The sequence below is a fragment of the Aedes albopictus genome, chromosome 3 (assembly GCF_035046485.1).
Source record: "Aedes albopictus strain Foshan chromosome 3, AalbF5, whole genome shotgun sequence".
In the NCBI taxonomy this organism is placed as follows: Eukaryota; Metazoa; Arthropoda; class Insecta; order Diptera; family Culicidae; genus Aedes; species Aedes albopictus.
This window is the reverse complement of record NC_085138.1, coordinates 390,147,167-390,163,906: the sequence shown is the minus strand read 5'-3', so window position 1 is coordinate 390,163,906 and position 16,740 is coordinate 390,147,167. Positions and strand designations below refer to the sequence as shown.

The 16,740-nt window shown below is 35.8% G+C and overlaps 1 long non-coding RNA gene across 1 annotated transcript; it reads left to right on the top strand.

The window, feature by feature from the left end:
* The first annotated feature begins 938 nt into the window (after window positions 1-938).
* On the top strand, window positions 939-1,624 carry LOC115264878 (uncharacterized). Its single transcript, XR_003896390.2, has 4 exons — window positions 939-1,188; window positions 1,248-1,325; window positions 1,385-1,460; window positions 1,526-1,624. It is a non-coding gene; the product is annotated as an uncharacterized LOC115264878 (long non-coding RNA).
* The last annotated feature ends 15,116 nt before the right edge of the window (window positions 1,625-16,740 follow it).

Below are 16,740 nucleotides of genomic sequence, written 5' to 3'. Positions count from 1 at the left end.
CCATCACGTCTCCAGAAATCCATAAATCATTTAATTGTACTCTGGATTCGTTACCTTTAGTGAAAGAAGACCATACTTTTGCAGGTCCATTGGCTAACTGGTTTGGAGAAGGGGAGGGTGGGGGGATGTTAGGAGGAAGGAAATGCTTCTTCAAAGAATATTTATAAGCATGTTGTGCGTATTCACATGTGCTTTGAAAGTCTCACACATAGACATAGACGATTCATTCATTGGTTTAAAGTAATTTACTACGGAAAGGTCTGGCCAAGGATTCAATAGTTAGGTTAGTCGATACATATGTAGTATCATAAACGACAAAGGACTTGACCCTGCAGTAACGTTCAAGAGAAATGTATTTAATTATATATTGCAAAGGTGTTTCCTTTAATCCATGGACAGGATTTATTTTTCAAATATAGTTGTATGTGGTTTTGTCTTCGGTTGCCAGCTTCTGCTTGGTACATCAAAATTTAAAACTCCATTCCAGACATGTTATGGTAACATCAGAGCTGGTTAATCAACGATTTCAAATTCTTGTGCCCTTTTTCTGGCGCTGCCCCATAGGAATGCCTTCAGTATTGTGCCGGATATAATTTGGGTAATTTTTCCCAACCTGAAGGGTATTCCTAACTAAACAAATTTTTAAACACAATGTAATCATTCATAAGTGGTAAAGTGTCTTTAATAAATATTAATAATAATAATAACAATGTAATCTATTTTTCTCTAGAAATACGATTGGTCTTTCCTGTTTCTCATCATAAAAAAAATGTAAGTTTTCCCAAGAGGCTGCAGATTGGCCGTGTGACTTACAAAATCTTCGGAATACCGAAGAAGATTCTGGTGAGATTACCAAAATAATATCTGGAGAAATATCTGAGGAAATTTCCGGAGTAACTTCCAAATTAATTTCCGAAGGATTCCTGTCGCCGAAGCCCCTCGGCGTTGATACCACCTCAACAATACCAACCCTGCCAGTCGACACAACCGTCTGTATGACAGCGCGTCACGTATCGGATGACAATGAACGCTGTCAGGGCAGATGAGATGACTAAACAGATTGAGGACAAAGCGGATCGAAAAGTGAAGTACAATCTACGAAGATCACGTTATCTGTTACTTAAAAGCTATATTTTACGCTAAAGTTATTTTCTTAATTACTATTCTTACATGCAAGTGAATTCTCAGGTAGATGAGTTTGTAAATTTATAAATTGGCCTTAAACTAAGCATTTATCCTAAACTTAGAATCTATATATACAACTCTAACCTATTACGTACGGAGAAGCTGGGCGAAATCTAGACTTGATTGATTAATTCTATGAGGTGAGAATTTCATATCTTTTAGTGCAAATCCACTATTCATGCAACATAAATTTTAATAGGACTGAATAGTAAAACAGTGTGTGCAGGAAGTTAGTGCCGGAACGAGAGTAAAAGACACACATATATGCACTAAACGTAAGGAATTACACATTAAAACTTAACCCTAAAACATGCCCTAAAAATATTGTGTACATGCACAGGAATTAAAAACGGTCCTAAACTTCGGACGAATAAAGGCCGCTACGAATTCGGAAACCATACATGGTCTTTTATTGTTACCGCGATACGCTAGTAACAATTCCGTTAGTAAATTATTGAACTAACAAATGAAGAACTATGTGGTCTAGCACATATAAAATCTCTAAAAGTATTCTTGAAAAGATCGCTGGAGGAATCCGAGTTGAATTCCTGTAGAAATAAAAAAAAACAGTTTACTTAATACCTTAAGAAACTGTTTGAGAAATTTCTGTTTGAATTCCTAAGGGAATCTTTTGAGATATTTTTAGAAAGATCCCTGAAGAAACTGGATGATTTTTCGAAGAAAAAAATTGAGCACGTTCTTTCGAAGACATCATTGGAGCAATATCTGAAGAAACAAATGGATGATAATCTGAAATATTCCTAAAAATCTCCAGTGAAGCTATAACAGAAATTGCCGTAGAAATTCATAGGAAATGTCTGTGGACTGATTTCTTAGAAAAATCTTGAAAAAAAAGCGAAGACAAATTCCAAAAGTGTGGAGGAAATTCAAAAGCCGTGAAGAATTTCTAGAAAAAAATCTTGTCTGAAGAAAGCTTTGGTTAATACCCTGAAAAACTTCATGAAAACTTATCTGGAAGAATTTCGTAAAAACTGCTGCTCATTTTTTAAAGTAATCCGTGAAGGAATTTATGAAAAAAACAATCATGATTCTTTAGAAAAAAAAATGTGAGTAGTTTCTAAAAGAATTTCTAAAGGAATCCTCCAAAAAGTTTCTGAAAGATAAAAATCTGAAAAATACCTGCAAGATTTTCTCAAAGTATTATTAAGAAAATTGCTGGGAAAATCTCAGGAGGAATTTCCAAAAATATTTCTGAAGCATATTTCCAAATGAATCCCAGGACGATTTCAAGAAGCAAAACATGAAATAATTTCAGTGGTAATTTCTGGAGGAATGTTTGTAGAAATTTCCTAAGGAATTCGAAGGAATTTTCGGAAGATTTCTCAAAAACCCCCGGAAAAATTTTTGAAAAATTTTCAAAGGATTGCCTGTAGAAGTTTTTGAATCAATATCTAGAGGATTTTCTGAAAATTGTATTCTATAATATCCCTGGAGGAATTTCTGAATTAATTCGTAGAAGTACTTCAGAACCATTGCTAAGAGATTGTTTGTGAAAATTCTGGAGGAAACTCCAGAGGAATTTCTGAAGAATTTCGAAAAAAATAATTCTAGAGTAATCTAAAAAAATTCTAGAGAAATTTTGAAAGATTCTTTAGATTAATTTCCAAAGAAATTTGTGGAGGAAAGGTATTCAATTTAAGCAATTCGTACCAGCTTTGCCACTAGTATTCAAGTGGAGTGCACTTGTTGATAATTTTGTTTAAAGAATCCTAGTAGAGTTTCTGTAGATTTTTTTTTGGAAAAAAATCAAAAAGAAATCCATTGGAGAATTTTTGTGAAAGTCTTGGGATATTTTCTGAAAAATCTCCGTACGCGGTTGTGTATCTGAATAATTTTGCAGAGGAATATCTGGAAAAATTCTGAATTAATATGTAAACGAAATCCTGAAGGAATTTCTGTGTTTCTAAAAAAACGGAGCAAAAACTTCTCAAGGAATTCATTCATAATATTCTAAAAAAACCTAGTGGAATTTCTGAAGGAATCCCTAAAGCAAGCCAAGAAGAAAATTTTCCATTGATTTTTTTGAAGAGTTTCTGAATGAATCTTTGAAGAAATTCCAGGGACAATTTCTGGAGACTAGCCGGAGCTAGAGCCGGGGCCAGTGGCGTAGTGGTTATACGTTCACTTCATAAGTGAATGGTCATGGGTTTGATCCCTAATCCGGTACTTGTAATCAGGGATGGGAACATTCACTTACGAAGAGTTACACTCACTTGCTGTTTTCTCAGCACAGAAGCGTGCAATCAAGAAACGATGTATGGGTGACTTTTGGCTTGTGGTTTTGTCTGAAAGTTTGCTGAATAGAGTAAGGGTGGCAAACCCATACCAAAGTCGCGACAGACTTGTGAAAGTGACTCTCCACAAGGTGAGTGTAATTTACATTCACCTCGTGGAGAGTTGTCTTCGCAGCTCCCTGACGCCTTCGATATGCGTGTGCGACCCATACTTTATTCGGCAAACTTTTAGACAAAACCAAAAGGCAAAGGTCATCCATACACCGTTTCTTGATTGCACGCTTCTGAGCTGAGAAAACAGCAAGTGAGTGTAACTCTTCGCAAGTGAGTGTTTCCATCCCTGCTTGTAATTTTTCATCAGTTGCTCTTCCCCCAGAGAGCTGCTGACACCTCACTCTTTTCTGAGCATATGCTCTAACGGACCCGAAAACTTGAATATCGTCTAACGGCAACTCATAACTGGAAAAGGAACAAAAGTCACACATCAACATCCTCATTCTCACCATTCTACCATGGACATGGTAATGGCACCCAGTTCGATATAGTAGAATTAGAATACATTTAGGCGTTGTACAAAAGTGTAAGTGCAGCTGCCAATTGGAATCGCTCACGTCCCAAGCAACACACATGTTATATAAAAGCTACGACAGCGCAAGTTTTGGTTGTATAGAAGTTTATTTTACGTTATTTCAACACAATGTTAGAATTACGTAAAATAAACTTCTATACAACCAAAACTTGCGCTGTCGTAACTCTATTATAACATGTGTGTTGCTTGGGGTACTGCCCTACTGGACGAAAGAGCTGTAAATCAGGTTAGGTGGTTGAAGAATAAAAAAACTGGGAAATCCTTGGCGAAATTTCCGAATTGATCCCTCCTGGAGGCAGTGCTGAAAATTCCATTTTGACCTATTTAGATTCAATCACCTGCAGTTCATTTCAGAAGCAGTGCTAACATTGTTAAATCAGAAATAGTCAGGGCTGAAAATCGTCGCCGTACGACCAAAAAAGTCGACGACGAGAACGAAAACTAGATCGTCATCGTTGCTCGTTCCACATCGGATGACTCAGTCAAGCCAGCGAATCGTCGTGAAGGGCTTGCATCGTGACGAAAACAAAATCTTCATTCGCTTTGTTTCGCTCTTCGTCCAAGTGCGTCTAGCCGACGGAGTCAATGTTGCCACCAGCAACACAAAAAAAAAAGATTTTGATAAAAAAATAATTGCACCTGGAATCAAACAACGAACCTCTAGATTGCCAATCCAGCACTCTTACCAACTGAGCTAGTGAGGTTTCACACCACCGTAAGTGCCGAAACGCCAATAAAAGCTATTCCCAGTTGGCGTTCGCTTGGTCCGTCGTCGAGTCGTTTCCAGAGAACAAAGAGGACGACGAAAAAGTTGGTGGATGACTATTTATGATTGAGCTTCGTCGTGAAGCCCGCAGTTGGCGACGAAAAGGCTAATCGTCGCCGTTGTTCTTCCGGACGAAGATTGTTTTATTGTTATCTTCACGCAGTGGTGACGAGAAGGACGATTGTCAACCCTGGAAATAGTTACTCTACAAGTACACCCCAAAGAAATGACATCACTATTGCGCCCAATTGTGAGTTAGTCCAGAAAAACCCTTCCATGTTTTATTATTTCACGAAACATTTTATGAGTTTGGCGAGAATTCTTCCAGAAATTATTAGAATATTCTCCAGGATCATCTCCAGGTAAACTTTTAGGGACATCGCCAAAAGTTCTTTTGAGAATTCTTGGACGATTTATCAAACATTTTCTGGAATGTTTACATAAAAAATATTATCGCAGGATTTAACAATGATTTCAGTAAGAATTCCTTTTTAAAATGCATTCATGTACATTAGAGTGGGTCAACGTTGTATGGAGAAACTTTAAATTTGGTCGTATCAACCCGGAACAAAGCTTTTTCAATCTATTTATGCGTCCAAAACAACTGTGCAAAATTTGGGAGCGATTGGTTGTGTCCCCGTATTCCGCATTGCGATTGAAATTTGTATGGAAGTTAGTATGGGAAAACGTACTTTTTTGCATTTTACTCATAAGTTGAATTCTTTTGTCAAATACCATGTACATAATGACGTTAAAGTATAGCCTAGGATATGCAGAAAAACTTTGCCGAAGACCGCAAAGTGATCCGACGCTTGTGAAAAAAGTTATTCGCCTGGAAACTTAGGCCAAAAATTGAGATTTTATTATTGATGTTATTCCTTTACATGTTAAACGTTAAGCACCACCGGGCAATCTGTTCGTTATAACTTTTTTCACAAGTATCGGATCACTTTGCAGTCTTCAGCAAAGTTTTTCGCCAGGCTATACTTTAACGTCATTAGTTAGATTGTTTTAGACAAAAAAAATTAATTTATGAGAAAAATGCCAAAAAGCAAATTTTCCCATACTAAATTCTATACAAATTTCAATTGCAATGCGGAATAAGGGGAAGAAACCAATCGCTCCCAAATTTTGCACAGTTGTTTTGGACGCTAAAAGGAATTGAAAAAGCATTGTTCCAAAAAATCGACTTTGTTGACCCAATCTAAATTGTACATGTATTTCTTTGAAAATTTCTCCAGGGATTACTCAGGAGATTCTTTCAGGAATTCACCCAGGAATTTTCCGTGACACTTCTTTATAAGTTTCTTAAAAAAAATCTTGAAAGAATAATTTTGAAACTTGTTCACGGGTTTCCTCAGATATTTTTTTCCGAAATTTCTCCTGGGATTCCATAAACGATTTTATAGAGTATTTTTTTTTCAAAGATGACCTCAAATATGAACTTATAATATTTTCATTCCTTCATTTATTTCTATAAACATTTCTGACATAATTACTGCAGAAATATTGTCAGAATTTTTTCTAGGGGTTTTTCTTAGTCATTTCTTCGTAAATTCTTCTAGAAATTGTTAAGAATTTCGTATAGGAATTTTACCAGAGGTGTTAACAGGAGTTCTTCCAAACGTTTCTTGAAAAGAATGTTTTTTTTACAAAGATTCGGAGATTCTTTCAATAATGTCTTATTCACAATTTTGTTCAGAAACATTTTCAAAATTTACTCCTAGAATTTCTCCTTAAGTTCCTTCATATATGACTCCATTTAGTCAGGGATTTTCTCGGGTATTTATTTGACCATTTTTCGAGAAAACTCTCAACGGGTTTCTCCAATAGTTCCAATCCAGGCATTGCTTTGGATTTATTCAATTTCTTCAGAAATTTCTCAAAAATCTTTTTCATAGTCTAAAAGAAAAGCATTTAAAGAATTCCTCCAGGATTTCTATTTGTTACTGCAGGAATTCTTTCAGAAAATTCTCCAGGTAGTAGTTAAAGGAGGATTTTTGTTCACAAATCCCTTCAGAAATTATGTGAGAAATTTTTGTAAAAATTCCTTCAAAGGCATCTTCTGTAGTTCTTCCAAGGATTCGTTCAGAATATCCACTAGGAATTTTTCAGTAATTTTTTGAGGGATTTCTTTAAGACTTTAAGACCTGTACTTTCGTCTGCAATTTCTTGCACAGTTTTTTCAAAAGATTTCCTCAGAAACTCTTCTACGGATTTTTTCAAGAACCCCTCAAATATTTTTTCCTTGCAATTATGTACTTGACTTACAGAGTTCCTTCATAAGTTTCTCATATTTTTTTCTGATAATTAAGGAGTTGTTTTAAGATGATCCTTCAGGTATTCTTCTAGGCATTCATCCAGGAATTGCTTGAGAGACAACTTCAGAAATTACTTCAGAACTTTTTGTTCAAGAATTCTTAAAAAAAAATACAAGAATTTCATCTAGGTGTTTCCAATGGTATCTCCAAGACATTTTGGGGAATTTCTTGATACAATCTTTCAAGGTTTTCTTAGAAATTCCTTCAGGGGTTCCTTGTTTTTTTTAGCGTGTTTGTGCAGTATCTGGAAAAACTTCTGGAAAATCCGGGGAGGAATATCTAAACAAATTGTGCAGGAATCTCTCAAGAAATCCCATGGGATATATGTAATGCAATCACAAGAGTCATTTCGTTTTAAAGTCTCTGTTGGAATTTCTGTAAAAATCATTGAAGGAATTTCTCAAAAAAAAACTTGGAGAAACCTTGGAATGAATTTCCTAAGCAATCCATGCAGGAGTTCTAAAGACATTAAAAAAAACTTCAGAAAAACTACATGGAAGAACTTTTTGATAAAGCTCTAGCTGAAATGCCTGAAACAATCCCTATCCAGAGAAGGTTTATAAAAAAGTTCTTAACATAACTTCTGGAGTAATCTCTAGAACAATTTGAAGAACATTTTAAAATATGCTAAGATCTTTTTAAAGAATGAAAGGAAGAATGCCAGAAAGATGACATTTTAAGACAGTTCTTAACCCATCAGCGCGCGCGCTGTCGTAAAAAGTACAACACTACCAAAAAACCTCGCCTTTCGCGGTAAAGTTTCGGTTGGTTGATGGCGTGCGACCTGGAAGATTGAAAGGCTTTCATGGTAGAATTTCTTTAAAAAAAATCCCTAGAAAATTATCTGACGAAATCGCTGAAGAAAGGAGGATTTTTTAATGAATTTCCTATGATATCCATGAGAAATTTAAAAGATCCCTGGAGAAAATTTTTGAAAGGATGATTGATTGTTTTTTAAGCCCGTGGAGAAATTTGAGGGGTTTTTATTTATTTATTAAAAAATTGCCAACATATTTATTTTTTTTTGATTTTTGCTCACAAATCCCTTCCGAATTTACGTGAGAAATCTCTTCCAAGGATTCGTTCAGAAAATGCACAAGGAATTCATCAGTAAATTATTGAGGAATTTCTTTCAGACTTCATTCAGTACTTTTGTCTGCAACTTCTTGCACACGTTTTTCAAGAGATTTCTTCAGAAATTCCTCTACGGATTTTTCCAAGAACCCCTGCAGAAGTTTCTCAAGTATTTTTTCCTTGAAATTATGTACTTGCAATGTTCCTTCATAAGTTTCTAACGATTTTTTTTTCTGATAATTAAGGAGCTGTCTTAAGATGATTCTTCTGGTATTCTTCTAGGCATTCATCCAAGAATTGCTTAAGAGACAACTTCAGAAATTACTTCAGAACTTTTTGTTCAAGAATTCTTAAAAAAATACAAGAATCTCTTCCAGGTGTTTCCAAAGGTATCTACAAGAATTTTTGAGGGATTTCTTGAAGACAATCCGCCAAGGTTTTCTTAGAAATTCCATCAGGGGTTCCTTAATTATTTTAGTATTTTTGGGCAATATCTGGAAGAACTTCTGAAAAATCCGTGCAGGAATATCATAACAAATTGTGCAGGGATCTCTCAAGAAATCCCAGGGTATATGTCTGATGAAATCACAAGAGTCATTTCTTTTAACCTTTTGGAGCCGATTTTTTTCGCCGCTGTCGACGCAACCTCGCTGGTGTCGAACACGTTTGTTATGCTCGGTTTCATCGCCGGGGTAATATATGACCCCTCCGGCTCCAAAGGGTTAAACATCTTTGTTGGAATTTCTGCAAAAATCATTGAAGAAATTTCTCAAAAAATTCATGGAGAAACCTTGGAAAGAATTTCCTAAGCAATTCCTGGAGGATTTCTAAATAAATTTTAAGAAAATTTTCCAATAAATTACATTCTGTGAAACTCCTGCAACAATCTCTATCCAGAGAGGATTTATAAAAAAGTTCTTATTATAACTTCTGCGGTTATTCTCGAACAGATTAAAGAAAATTCTTAAGGATACTGAGAAATTTCTGAAAGAATGAAAGGAAGAATGCCAGTAAGAAGGAATTCTAAGAGAATTCTCAAAAGGCATTCATGGCAGGATATCCTAAAAAAAATCCCTGTAAGATTATCTGAAAAAAATCGCTGCAGAAATTTCTGAAGAACCTGGAGGATTTTTGGATGAATTTCTTAAGATATCCATGAGAAATTTAAAAGATTCCTGGAGAAAATTTTTGGAAGGACGTTTGATTGTTTTTTTGAACCCGTAGAGAAATTTCAGGAGGAATTTGAGGGGTTACGATTTATTTATTAAAAAGTCGCCAGAATATTTATTGTTTTTGTAAGGATTTGTTAATCACAAAATTCTCTAGTAAGAAAAAGTTTTTTATTCTTTCAAATTTGAGAAGCACAGCATTAAAAAAAATGGCACAGAAAACTTTTCTTGTATTTGTGAAGCTATAAATAAGACCGATCTTTATATATCTAGTAAGGCTAAAATAATTCTCAACTCCACTGAGAAGATATTCTCTTACATGTATAGAAATACAAAAAAAACACCGTCTGTTTTTCTTATATTTACTAGGGTGCTCAAGCTAGGAGGTGATTTTTTTTGTATGATCTCATGAGCTGATAACTCAGTGAGTAACTTGGGGTAACCCCGATGACACTATTGCAAAGGCACTCAAATTTCTGTCGCAGTTTGGCAAATCAATAACAGACCAAATTGAAAGCATCATTCGGCTTCTGGAATCACATTCGTACAAAACCTCGCACCAGATACAGTGTCGGACAAAATAATAAGACCACCGGTCCTATTTCATACAAAATGGCCATGTTTGACGATATGGTACTCGGTTTCTAGTAAACCGATTTAGCAGAAATTTTGACAGCCGACATGAAGTTACGGGAATTTTGATTTGTATTAAATTGATTGAGTTCTGTTCACTACTTTCAAAGTTACAGATATACGGTGCGACAAAATTCTGACACCAAATTTTTATGATGGTTTTTTGTGGTTAAATAAATAAAAATGTCCCCAAGTTTAAATGGCATCCTTAACTTTAGTACTTGTTTATCAATCATCAAGTATCAGATACTCATATATATCCTTTGATAATGGCAATCTGAAAGTGGTCCTATTATTTTGTCGTTTCGTATATCCACAACTTTTGATGTAGTGAACAGAACTCAATCAATTAAATACAAATCAAAATTCACGTAATTCCATGGCGACTGTCAAAATTTCAGCCAAATCGGTTCACTAGAAACCGAGTATCACATCGTCAAACTTGGCCATTTTGTATGAAAAACGGGTGGTGGTCTTATTATTTTGTCCGACACTGTAGTTTCACTACAGTATCTACCAGTGCAGTGGAAAACTATTTGCCATTTCATTGGGGTCTGATGCCATTCATTCCATTGCATTAATTCAAATGTATCCAAACTGGTCCAGAGTGGCACATTGCGCCGATATGCGGTTTGGTTGCTCTGTTTGCGATATCTTTATTGTCTCCTCGCATTTCCGTTTGGATTCTCACTAGGTATACTGTTTCGGACACCCACGGGAAACTGCCACTCCGCCAGAAGGGGAACACCGCCGAACTTTGCTGCGCTGCTCCGAGATTCCATCACCACGAAATAGACCGGTCTTCAACACGGTCAGAAACTTTCCCAAGTCGGGGACCGTTGAAAAGTAGGATGGCGCGTTATGGTTTTCGCATCACTCCGCATACGGAACGGGACGACCCACATCTATTTAACGTTTCCCGGAGCGTGGTGACTGCGACGAGCACCGGCCATCATCGGATTCCGTTTTCGAAGCAGGGCGAACGACATGCTGACTAAAGCGGCATCGACTATGCAAAGTGGATTTGAATGATGATAGAGAATTTCGTCCTGTGTCCTAGCCGGGAGGCAGCAAAAATGAGACAAAAGGGTTCACCAGTTCTCCCTAGCATATCAAGTCCAGAAGGGGTGGGAGGTGGTGAAAACTTTGTGGAACTTGTGCTGGGTGCAAGCCGGAATGACCTCCATTTTTGTCACCCAAGGTTTCCTATCTTGGGGCATGGTTACGATGACAGTAAATCTGGGATGTCGTCTGGAACGGGGATATGTTAGTGCAGCCCCAACGCAAGAGCAGTAAGGTACCCCGGGGCAAGTGGGACTTAAAAAAATGCTAGTTTAGTTTTGTCAAGCCAAAAAATTTCAAACATAAATAATTTTATAATTTCAATGGTTCTAAAAGACATTGTTGGTATATTTCTTCTTATTAATGGGCATTAAAACTGTTTCAAAATGTTTACATTCTGTATATTATGCATATAATGAAAAGTTGAGTAGATCTTCATTTACTCCGTATCATGGGGCAAGTGGGACCTATTTGGAATGTTACAAATGGCTATATATGATTGCTGCTTATATGTAAGGTAGCATAAATTATAAATATCTTATGCGAATATTTATGTTTAGCGATTCATGTTAGAAGAGTTTTGTGGTATCGTGCATAAATTACGTAACACATATAATGATAAATCACTGTGAAAAAAAATGATTTAACTCTAGCAGCTCGTGCAAAACAAATTGATTTTTTTTTTCATACAAAAAGCGCCACAAAGTTAAATGCCGAAAGATTTCCAAACTTGCTTTTCATATTACGTAGTTGATGAATCTTGCCAAAAAATTTTTCAAGCTTTACAGATGTTATGTTTTCCCTTACATAAGTTTACGATCATTATATAAATATTTTTAAATCGTGAACTTTGCATAAGTCGTTTTCCATTTTTTTCATTCTTTACGGCTGATTCCTTAACACTCAGTAAAACTCATTATGCAGCGAAAAACGAAAAAATAATAGAATCTGCTTGGATGAAAATATAAAATAATAGATGGTTTCGAAAAAAAATGAACTACCCAAGAATCAGCTATATCATCAGAATAAAAGTAATTAAGTATAATTAAACGGTTCATTACTTAAGGCGCCGATTTACCTTCACTTTTGTGTAAATTTCGACTTAGGCTGAAGAAAGCGAGATTAAACTATGAAAATGTGTTTGTTAACTCTCATAGGTCTCACTTGCCCCAGATGCTGAAATGCACTGGGGCAAGTGAGAGCAGTTGTCTAAAGGTAACAAATGAAAATACAGCTTTTTCGCTTGAAATAATTTGCAAGCACTCCAAATGTTATCCTAAAACCAAAAAAGTTTTACTTTATTTGTTATTCTATTTTAAAACGACGAATGTAGTGGGGTACGCTAATCTCACTTAGTGAATTGAAAATGACACATGAAAAACAATAACATATATGGTCTCTTTATGGTGAGAACAATAACAATTTTTGAATTCAAAGTATCCGTCTATGTGATACCTATGTTTTCCATGAAGAATGTTTGCCTTGAAATAGAAAAATAAAAAAAAATTATAGCTGTAGGTCTCACTTGCCCCGGATTCTCACTTGCCCCGGGGTACCTTATGTTTGAAAGTGGGTCATAATGAAACGAAACTTCTAGAGCGAGACTTTGTTTGGCTGATTTACGAACTGAAATTTTAATTAGCACGAGTTTTGGGATTTATTTGCCTTTTTTGGACAATGGAAGCCAATGTTGAGGCTTGGTTTCTGAGAAAACAATGACATGAAACTCTTACTTCGTTAAATTTCTCCACATCACATTCAGTTGAAACAGTCGACAATAATATGCCATTAATACTCGGTTTGCGGTTGCCATTTTTCACCGTCGACCAGCTCCAAAGCTCGACACATCACATTCCACCTAGTCCACCAAGTTTGCCCGCTACACTTCACGGCTTCTTGTGTCATTGTTGTGTTTTTCTGCGTTTTTGGCCATCATTCTTGCCACATGCCATTCCAACCGAATCCTTCCAGCTTTGGATACCTTCTGGAAGCTGGGTTTGCTGTGGAGTGCAGCGAGCTCGCGGTCAGGACTGCCGCTCAAAGTTTCTAAACAGCTGCACCCTGTACGCCTCCATGGAAATTACTTCAATATTGCACCTTATTAGGAATAATTACAGGGAAACCTCCTCATGAATTATGTTTTCACGATTTTTTTTTTGTATTTTTCACGGAACGGACATTCTTGCAGGAGTTACTTTCACGAGTTCAGCAAGAACTCGTCTAAAGATTCCTTTGAGAATTAGAATGTTTTTCTTCCCGTGAACGTCTTCCTCCATGACGATCTACAGGGACATCTCCAGATATTCTTTTGTGATTCTTCCAGGAATTGCCAATTTTTTTCCGTATGTTTTTTTTTTCGATAGAAATTCTCGCAATTTCTAGAACTATTTCACCGGAATTCCTTCGAAGATTCCTTCAAATATTCCTTTAGAAAGCATTCTTGTCCATGTCTGTTTTAAGGATACCTCCAGAGACTCTTTCAGGAATTCTTCATTTGATTCCTTGAAACTAGTCCACGGTTTTTTTCAGAAATTCAGGGAGCCTTAAGGATTACTACAGAAGATCGTGCATGTATTCCTCTGTTTTTTTTTCAACAATTTCTGAAATAATTCCTCCAGAAATACTAGCAGATTTCCTACCGCAGTATTTCTTTGGTATTTATTTAGAAATTATTTTAGAAACTTCTTAACAAATTCTTCTATAGTAGGGTATTGGTTCCCTTATTAAGCATGTGGCTCCCATTTTCATCCCACGAAAAACAAAGGATTGAAGCGCTGTTTGTTTTGTTTCTTATTTTTGTATTTTTTGTTAGAAGTAAGCACCCATGAAAACAAAAAGAACGGAGTCAATCGTTGCCGTAATCGCTTGTTTTGGAATAGGATGAAAATGGGAGCATGAGATTAGTGATGGCACATACCCTAATAACACCAGGGGTTTTTCACAAACTCCTTTATAGGTGTCTTTAAAAGATGCAATTCTCGGAGATTTTTTACGGAGATTCGGTTTTCTTTCAGAAATTCTTTCAGATGTTCCTCTACGGTTTTCCCCAGAAATTTGTTTTTTCCCACTAACTCTTTCAGAAATTATTTTTGGAATTTCTTCAGAGGTTTCCTCATTTATTACTTCATATATTTAGGGACTCTCTCAGCCATTTATTTAGGAATTTCTCTAAAAAATCTCTAGAGATTCTTCGAAAAGTTCCTCCGAGAGTTTCTCTAGATGTTCCTACAGGATTTCGTCCAGGGATTTCTTAGTATAGAATCAGACCTTTTTTTCACAGCAAGGACGCCGAATGATCATCGCTCTTTTTTGAAAATCTGTAACCCATACAAAAATAAAATAGCTCTTTAATTTACATGGAAGCTCAAAAATCTATATGATACAGTTAAATTTGTATATATAGCATCCCTGCTTCACGAATACTTTCAAAAAATGTTTCGGTACATAATGCTTCAGGAAATTTATTCAAATATTATCTCAGCAACTCCTTCAGAAACTTATCCAGAGTTGATTCGTTAGTATTCATCAAGGAATTTTTCAAGATACTATTTTATGAATACCTCCAGTTCTGCCAGGTATTCTTCTAATTTTCAGATTTTTTTTTTGTGATTCTAAAATAAATTCCTCCAGATTTTTTTGTTTGTTTCTGATGGGTTTTCTTCGGAAGTTTCTCTAATATTTTAGTGATCTGTGTGTACTAATGCTGCGTTAAAAAGCTGTACAAGATTTTTTTTCTCAGAATTCCAAGGAGATTCTAGGGATTCCTTTAGAAAATCTTCTAGGAATCTTTCAAAATTTGATGAGAGATTTCCTCAAAAAAATCATTAATGAAGTTGTCCTAATTTCTTCAGATATTCCTCTACGGGTTTCTCCACGAATCCCTTCAGAAATTTCTCAAGAATTTTTTTTTGGAATTGCTTCCAGAGTTATTCCAGAAGCTTCTGATTATTTTCTTTCAAAAAAACTGAGGAGTAAAGATAACGTCAGAATTGCTTCAGAAATGTTTGTCTGGAAATTTCTCCAGAAAATTTTCATGAATTTCTCCTAGGAATCCCCAAAGGTTACACATGGCGTTTTTAAGAGATTACTTTAGGTAATCTCAATTCCTCAACAAATTCCTGAAGGAATCACAGGAGGTATTTCTGAAAAGACCGCAGGGGCAAATTGTGTAAATTATTGGTTTAATTGAAAAAAAAATCCACAGCTCTGGTGAGATTTGAACTCACGACCCTTATTCGCTAGACAAGTGCTTTACCAACTAAGCTACCAAGCTAATTAATGACCCGACATTTCTGAAAGAATCTGTGTGGGATTTTAAAGAAATGTAAGAGATATTTCTGAAAGGTCATTTGGAAAAAAAATCTCTTGCTGAAATTCTACAATCGTCTCTGGAGATGTTTTTGAAAAGATTCCAATAGAAGTACAAGCAGAAATTTCTAAAAGAATCCCTGTATGAATTTCTAAAGAAATTTCCAGCAGAATCCATGAAAAAGTCTCAGAAGAATTTTTGTATGAATCTCTAGAAAAATAACTGAAAAAGTCCCAGGAAACTCTTGAAGGAGTCGCAGAAAGAGTTTCATGACAAACATCCTGAAAAAAAAAATGTAAAAACTCCTCGAGAAACCCTTGGTGAAATTTCTGGTAAAGTGTATTGATAATTTTTTGGAAAATTCCTGGACAAAATATTTCATAACATTCGTGGAGGATTTTCTGGGAATTTTCCTGATTTGTGAATCGTTTCCTTAGAATCAGTGGAGACATTTTTTAATTTATGTTTAAAGGAAATACCGGAGAGATTTTCGGGAAAACATGGAACTGGAGGAAATCCTGAAGGAACATCTGTAAGAACTCCTGCAGGAATCTCTTGAAAAACTTCTGCCTGAATCACTAAAAGGAACAATATAAGAATCTCCAGAGCAGGGATGCCAGATGATTTATTGAAAAATCTGTATCGCTATTTCCAAAGATCTGTATCCCATACAAAATTTGGGTAAAAATCTGTATCCCATACAAAAATAAAATAGCTCCCTCTAACTCAAAAATCTGTATTTCATATAAAACGAAATCTGTACGGATGCTCAAAAATCTGTATAATATAGATAAATCTGTATATATGGCATCCCTGCTCCAGAGTAATTCCTGGAAGATTTTCTGGACGAATCTTAAAGAAACTCCTTTACAGATTCCTGTGGTAATTTTCAACGGAATTCAGAGAGCGATTCCTAAGAAAATAACTGGTGAATTTCTTTGATAAACGCTTCCCTTAATTTCTGTAGGAATTTCTTGAAGGCTTTCTTTAAAAATCATTGTATATGTAGAAAACTCTGAAGAAATTCCTAGTGACTTTCTTAGATATTCTTACCGAATCCATAGAAGAATTTCTAAAGTAATCCCTGGAGCGGCTTCAGAATTAGCCCATTAAAATTTATTAAAAAGATACTTGATTGAGCAATTATTTTTTTTCCATTTGGTTTGTATAACATCAAATTCAAGATAAAACTGAATCAACAGTATTTCTCCATAATACACGGTTCGTGGCTACCGCTCTCCATCCTCGGTCGCGCCTAATGCTCGCCAGGTCACGCTACACCTGGTCCGCCCATCGTGCTCTCTGCGCTCCACGCCTTCTTGTGCCAACCGGATCAGTTGCAAACACCAGCTTTGCAGGGTTGTTGTCCGACATTCT